The sequence below is a fragment of the Nematolebias whitei genome, chromosome 2 (genome assembly GCF_014905685.2).
Source record: "Nematolebias whitei isolate Nwh7 chromosome 2, NemWhi1, whole genome shotgun sequence".
NCBI lineage: Eukaryota > Metazoa > Chordata > Actinopteri > Cyprinodontiformes > Rivulidae > Nematolebias > Nematolebias whitei.
The window spans coordinates 13,610,295-13,618,334 of record NC_056499.1 but is presented as its reverse complement, the minus strand read 5'-3'; positions in this window follow the sequence as shown (position 1 = coordinate 13,618,334).

Genomic DNA, 8,040 nt, shown 5'->3' with positions numbered 1-8,040 from the left:
AAGGCGAGGACACTGGAAGGCGAGGACACTGGAAGGCGAGGACACTGGAAGGCGAGGACACCTTCCTGCGTCACTGAGGGGGTCGGCGAAGACGCCTCACTTTCTCGCGTCTCCGAGGGGTTCAGCCGCGATGACTCTCGCTCCTTCTCCTTCTTAGTGTTTGAAGAGTCGTACAGCTGAATGTCGATTGACGAACGCGCACGAACTTCTGACCATTCACACAATACTTGGAGAAAGCCTGGGAGAAAAAGTTCTGCCCAGGCCTTGTGTCGAGAAGGGGCGGAGCTACTCTGAGAACAAAATGACGTGATTTTCGTCTCATAATAACGTCAACGAGAGCCGATTTCATCGCTTCAGATGGAGGATGCAGTGAGATTGAGAGGGACCCTGAAGATGATGAGGACTCGTCTCCAAGAATTCTCAATGGTGGTTAGCGCTATACCCTCAGGCACCTTAATATTGTTTAAAAACACTAGTTCTCTGTCTACTCCACTTACTCTCCCTGGTCCAGCTGAGTCATCAGTAGGGAAAACCTGCTTTTCACAGGAGCATGGTAACAGCAACAAGAGAACACGCAGGTTGTTCCAAGAAAGCATTGCTTCTCGTCCATATATAACGTCTTATTGGAGCCGTTATATCCTGGATATCAACTGGAAGACAGTCTGGATGACCGCCCCCATAAATATTTAATTGTAAATATGGTGAAGGAAGTGTCATTTTAAATTCTTCATTAAATTTACCCCACTAAACATTATATGATAAAATTTAAGAGACATAAATATTGATTGCAGTTTTTGTGGTGGCCTTCCAGAAACTGTGACGCATCTTTTTTGGCACTGCCCTTTCACACGCAGGTTTTGGAGTTTAACAGGTTTATTAACAACCATATTTTAAATAATTTTTCCTTACGTTGGGAAAATGTTCTATTTTGTTTTTCCAGATTCCCCAGGAAGGACGCTAAATGTTTTTTTATAATAAACTTGCTAATTCTTTTGGCCACATTTTTCATTCATAAATGTAAATTTACTAACAAAACGCCATGCTTTCTTCATTTTATTAAGGATGTGGATTTATATGTAAAGTTAATAACAGACTCTACCAACAAAAAGGCCCTTAGGACAATTTCTATCTGTAAATCTTTGCAAATATTTGTTTAAAAATCACACCCCTGGTTCTTTGTTCATGTAAGTGTTGTGTTCTTCTGTGTACTCCATTCATTTGTTTGTTGTGTACTTGTCATTTGCTTTATTAAAAATGTATTTAAAAAAAAAAAACGACGATAAGGACTCTACACCTCCTCCCTCCGAGGGGGTCCATGATGACTCTCCACCTCCTCATTCCGAGGGAGTCCACAATGTCTACATGACGCCTGCCTTGAGGGGGTCCACAGCCCCTTCTTTTCCTTCAACAAGGATGGTCCCAGGCCGTCTGCCCGGACTCTGCCTCCATACTTGGATGTGCCCAGGACCGTCCATTTAGACTTTTGTTTGGGACTACATATTTTGTTTTTCCACGGTTAATTCGTGGCATTTTAATTTTTTTTCCTTGTGTTTTGTTTTATTTTGCCCTCCATTTTAGTTTTCCGATCTTCACCCACCGAGTTGGGGAATTTTTGTTCTTTTGTTGTTGTTTTTGTTCAAAGTGGGGCATGCAGTACTGTCAGGCTCTGTGTCTGTGTGTTTAGTGTTTCTGTGATTCTTGTATTTTGTCTTGTTTTTCAGCTCCCCCAGTGTCTTTCCCCTCAGTTAGTTCTCAGCTCCTGCCCTGATCCTCCTGGTCTCTCCCCAGGCGTCGTCATTTCTTCATTAGTTTCTCTTTAGCTGCTGTTCTGTTTCTCATTTGTTGTCCATGCATTTTGAGTTCAATCCATCATATCTGTTCCTTCAAGTTTTCCTGAGATTTTTCATGATGAGTATTTTGCTGCCAGGTCAGCCTTTAGTTTTGCTTTTTGTAAATAAATGATATTTCTTATTTTTACCTCCAAGCCTTTTGGGAGTTTTTGTCACATTTTTTCTGTTCAAGATGACACTCAACATGCGAAGAGCAATTCAAAACACAAACTCTGAGTGACTGTTAGTTCTAAAATGTGAACAAATGGGTACAACTCCATCTTTTCTCAACACAGTGTTAAAGTGGCGGGCAATATGCATTCCCTAAAGCAATCAAGACTTTTAGTTCTTACATGTGACATTCGATCAGGCCACACACACGTGCACAGCCCAAAAATGATCAACAGACAAAGCTTTTCTTCTCTGAGAAACATTTCAAGGGCTAAAACTCCCTGCAGAACAATTCAGTTTCAAAGATGTGCCACCCCCCCGACCCCCTGAAGGATCAGGAGACGGGGGGGGGGGGGGGGGGGGGGCGGTGTCAGCAGCACCGTAACTTAATGTCAGCTGATTAAAGAGAGACAGGACTGTTGAGAATCCCGGGCGTTCCCATGTGGGTTCCCCACTGCAGGACATTTGACCTTTAGAAGGTTCTGCAGGAACGTTGGCTCATTTCCTGCAGGAGGTAAAGTGTTGAAAGCTGGAAAAACTGAGAAAAGTTATCATGAAGCTTCGTTAGGACTTTATGTGCCATGGCATTTTACACACCACCACCACCACCCCCATTGAACCTCATTAACAGGTTCTTCCTCCTGCCTTGTCCCCTGCTAAAAATAGGGGTGCACAATGCCCCAGGGACCCATCACTGCCTGATGCTCTTAACAGGTTGTATGCCCGCTTTGAAGAAAATAGTTGAGTCCCAGTTGAAGTGCTTCCTGGAGGGTCACGCTTTCCTAGAGCTATTCCAATATGACTTTAAACCTCTCCATAGCACTGAAACTGCCCTACTGAAGGTTTTTAATGACATTTTCTTATCCACAGATACTGGTGATTCTGTGCTGCTTGTCCTGTTGGACCTCACATCCGCTTTTGACACCATCGACCATGAGATCCTCATTGCTAGGTTGAAGCAGTGGGTGGACATCACAGGGTCAGCCCTCAATTGATTCAGATCCTACCTCGCTGACAGATCCTTTTGTGTCTCCATCAAGGATTTTAGTTCTGCAGCTGGGGTTCCGCAGGGGTCCATCCTGGGTTCCCTCCTGTTCTCTTTATACCTGCTGCCACTTGGTGCTATTTTCCGCAAACACAACATATCCTTTCACTTCTACGCCGATGACTGTCAAATTTACTTCCCCCTAAGACACAATGGTACATGCTCTATTCAACCTCTGCTCGACTGCCTGGCTGACATCAGGGACTGGATAGCTTTGAATTTCTTAAGTTTCAATGAAAAGAAGTCTGAAGTCATGTTGTTCCCTCCCAACGACACAATCACAAACCACTGCATCGACCTTTCCGCTCTCTTTCCGTTTCTTCCAACTGAGGCGGCTGTCTAAACTGAAGCCCATATTATACAAGACCCAAACAGACAACCCAGCACCAGACTCACATCACCACCGGAAGGGGAGTTCCTCAGCATGTCCTCAGCAGAAGTAAAAACTACTTTCAGGGGGATTAATCCTCACAAAGTAACTGGCCCAGACAACATCCTGAGGAAGGAGCTGAAAGACTGTGCCAATCAGCTCTGTGAGGTGCTGACTGACATCTTTAACTCCTCCCTCACCCTGGCAACATTTCCCACCTGCCTGAAGACTACAACCATCATCCCAGTCCCAAAGAGCAGTGACTGATATGAATGACTACCGGCCAGTAGCTCTCACCCTGATAGTCATTAAATGCTTCGAAAGACTGGTCATGACCCACATCAAAACAACCATCAACATCAGCGAGGACCCTCACCAGTACGCATACCGTGAGAATCGATCAACAGAGGATGCCATCTCCTCTGGTCCACACTGCTCTCACCCACCTGGAGAAGAAGGACTCCTATGTCCATATGCTCTTTGTGGACTTCACTTCTCCTCCTCCACCATAACCCTCAGCACTGGCTCCCCTCAGGGCTGTGTGTTGAGCCCCCTCCTGTTCACTCTGCTCATGTATGACTGTGCACCTACCCATCCAGGGTGTCATATTGTAAAGTTTGCAGTTGATACAGCGGTGGTGGGATGCACCACAAACAATGATTAGTCCAGCTACAGGCATGAGGTGGAACACCTGGAACAGAGCCAGCCCAAGCCTCCATGGGGGCTCCATGGGGCCCTATGTGAAATTTGGTTTGGGGTCTTTTATTTCTGTTAATGATGTGGATTACTGCAATCAACAGTCAGATGATCAGATCATTCACCCACCTAACATAAACTCATTGCAACTCTGACAGCCCTGTTTATATTATGTATATACTGTGTCATCTAGTGCAGGTGTGTCAAACTCATTTTCATTATCCTCAAAAGGCTAGGCATGGCAAAATGTATTGATAAAACTACCTATTAACAAAATGGTAAAATATAACTTTCTCCGCATTCAATGGCTACTTCTAAAAATTTAATATTTTATGTTTGAGTAATTTGGTATAGTGATAGTGAAAACTTCAACCAACATGCCTTTTAGGGAAGGAAACATTCTCCTTAATAAACAGTGGCCTTCTGATCACCTGCTCAGTCCTGTCTGAATCTGAGAGGAAAGATGGCCACTCAGCTGGATCAACTGGCAGAGCTGATGATCCGTGGTGTGCATGGGACTTGGACGTGGAAGCTTCTGAGAAAGAGACAAAAGAAAGACAATGACTAAATAATAAGGACATAAAAGGACAGACGATTTTAGTTTTGTACATAATTATTAATCTCAGAATGCTCTGCAGTACAGTGAGGAATTATAAAAGATGTTTTGCTGTTAACGTACAGGTAGATCAGCAGTGGTTGCAGACACAGATGAGACAGTGGGCGCAGAGGATGGGGGTCATACATACATAGCTCTGCAGAGGATGGAGATGGACCTACGATTAATACAACAACATAAAGATAGTCAATAATAATAATAATAATACTTTATTTATAAAGCCCTTTAAAACAACCACAGCTACAACGAAGTGCTGTACGCATAAAATCAAGAAAATGTGTGCTATGATGCTGTAATGTGCTAAAAGCCAGGGAGTAAAAATGTGTTTTTAAAAGAGTTTTAAAAATGGACAGTGAAGGAGCTCATCTGCTGAGAAGAGAGAGATCGTTCCACAGTCTTGGAGCGGCACCAGAAAAAACTTTGTCCCCTCTGAGCCTCCGTTTGGACCTCAGCACCTCCAGGAGCAGCTGATCAGCTGATCTGAGGAACCGAGTAGGAGACTTATGGATGAAGCAGCTCAGAGAGGTAGGATGAGGCAAGACCATTTAAACTTTTAAAAACAAATAAAAGAATCTTAAAATGAACTCTAAAATGAACAGGCAGCCAGTGGAGTGAAGCCAGAGTGGGGGTGATGTGCTCCCACTTATGAACACCAGTTAGAAGCCGAGCAGCAGCGTTCTGGACCAACTGGAGATGTTTTAAGGGAGGACTGGCTGACTCCAAGGTAAAGAGCGTTACAGTAATCCAGCTGGGAGGTGACAAAGGCATGGATTACTGTTTCCAGCTGCTGCTGTGTGAGGATGGGCTTTACCTTATATAGCCAGCTGTCTGAGGTGATAAAAACTGGCCTTGACCACCGCTCCAACCTGGGAATATAAGTGAAAATCACTGTCCATGTTAAACCCAACTTAGAAACAGTTTTCTTTACATGCGGTGCAAGAGGGTCCAGATCAATAGGGCATGTTCACAAGAGCCACTAGGACCAAATATCACATCTGTTCTCCTTTCATTAAAATTTAAAAAATGTCATGTCATCATTTTAGATGTCATATTATACTTATAATACTGCCAGTAGAACATCTGAAATTTGCTTAAGAAATTTTTTTTTTTTATTAATTAATTATTATTTAATTATTATTAAGTTATTTAGTTTTTTTTTATTTTACATATGCACACACATTCATTGAATACTTTGATTAAATTAATTTCTCTTGAGTGTAATTCTTTTTTTTTTTTTTTTTTTTTTTTTTTTTTGTGATGTGTAATTCTTAAAGCTAAAAATTAATTGAATACTGTAAGGTGTGTGTTTCTCTGACCTGATCCATTGCCCACGGTTGAGCCTGAGAATGTGGACTGGTGTACATGAGCACTGGGCTCATTCTGGGCCTCCAAAGCGTTTTAACAGTGCTCCTGCAGAATTTCACAGAACCTACAGTATAAGCTGGAGGCTGCACAGCTGCAGAAAGAAAAGCTTTGCAGAGAGTGGTGAAGGCTGCACAGAAGTCTGTTGGAATCAGCGTCCCCACCATCACAGCCATCTACACCTCAAGATACAGGAAGAGGGCCACCTGCATCATGAAGGACCCCACTCACCCAGCACACACACTCTTTGACCCGCTCCCCTCAGGCAGGAGGTTGTGGAGCATTAAAAATAGAACCACCAGTCTGAGGAACAGCTTCTACCCTGAGGCTGTTAGACTCATGAATCTCTAACCATGATTTTCACTGTGAGAAAAAAAATCATTGTAACGCCACATTGATTGTTAATATGTGCTGCTGATTATCCATGCTGCTGATCTCATGCTGCAGATTATTTCATGCTGCTGTATTCAGTCGTATTCATTCATACCCGTCTGCTCACCACAGACTCATGTTCGGGCTGCTGTTGTTACGCCGTATTGTTTGTTTAGCATATTTCTTGGTTTATATCTTAGATCCTTATTTACTATTTCTTTTTACACTTTTAAATTTTGCAATTGTTGGATGTAACTGGGACCCTGTGTACATAATTTCATTCCACTTCATGTATCACATGTGGCAAAATGGCAATAAACCTACTTGAACTTTTTTTTTTTCATTCAACCTTTATTTATACAGGTTACCTCATTTACAAGAGAGGCCTGAACTTGAACTTGAACTGAGGTGGCCCTGTGGTGCTGAAGTGGTTCTGATGAGAATGTTTATTTTAAAGAACGCCCCTCAGAGGGGCTCAGCTTCCAGAACATGCTGACCACAGATAAGCATCAGCTTAAAGAAATAAATCCTGATCAAACAATCGGCTGTTTGTCCCAAACAACATCAGGCTGTTTATGAGCCGAGCACAACGAGCTAAATGTCCCAAGTAGCAGCTGAAAGCCAAGGAGCTGCAGGGAGGGGTCAGCTCTGTCCGTCTCTGTGTGGTTCAGAGAAACCTGGTGTTTAGACTTTCCCAAACAAAAATCAGAAAGAACTTACAAAGAATAAATAATACAAGACAGATATTGTGTGGTTGATTCGACCCTCCACCTCTCAGCACAAACACTAACTCAGCCAGTGAGAAAATCTTTTTACCGTCCTCAACCATGGTGAAAAGTGGGCGATAATGTCTTAGCCTGAGTGCCTGTGTGTCTGTTAGCAAAATAAGTCATGAACCACTGGACAGATTTTAATGAAGCTCTCAGGAAGTCGTGACTAGACAAACATTCAAAAACACTAAATAAAACCATTATCTCAAATGTACCAGTGATTTATTCTGGTTTAGTTCCAAGGCCAAAGATGGACCTGAAACCAAGACAAGAACTGCTTCTGCTGTTTCTACCTCTCTGCTTCATACGACAGAAACACAACATCTGATCCATCAAACAACCAATGTGCCCCATCTTCTTCTGGACTACCCAGAACACACAGCTCAGCACAGAGAGACCCGTTGGTGTGATGTGACACCTGCTGGTCTTTGTCTGCAACGCTTCAGGCACCGATCATCACAGCAGACTGTCTGAACCGTCTGGAGTTCATGTCCTGCAGAGAGAAATGTTCACAAGTGGAAAACATTAAAGACATGAACGGAGAGAGACAGGGACATCTGCAGAGAGTCCTGGTGGACCAAAAACTTCTGACAGGGTGCTGCAGGATAAGCTGGGGTGCCGTTGGAGGACAATAGGACATAGACTGGTACAGGACATGTATGAGGCCAGCAGGACATGTATGAGGACAGCAGGACAACAGGACACATATGAGGACAACAGGACACATATGAGGACAACAGGACATGTATGAGGACAACAGGGCATGTGTGAGGACAGCAGGACAACAGGACACATATGAGGACAACAGG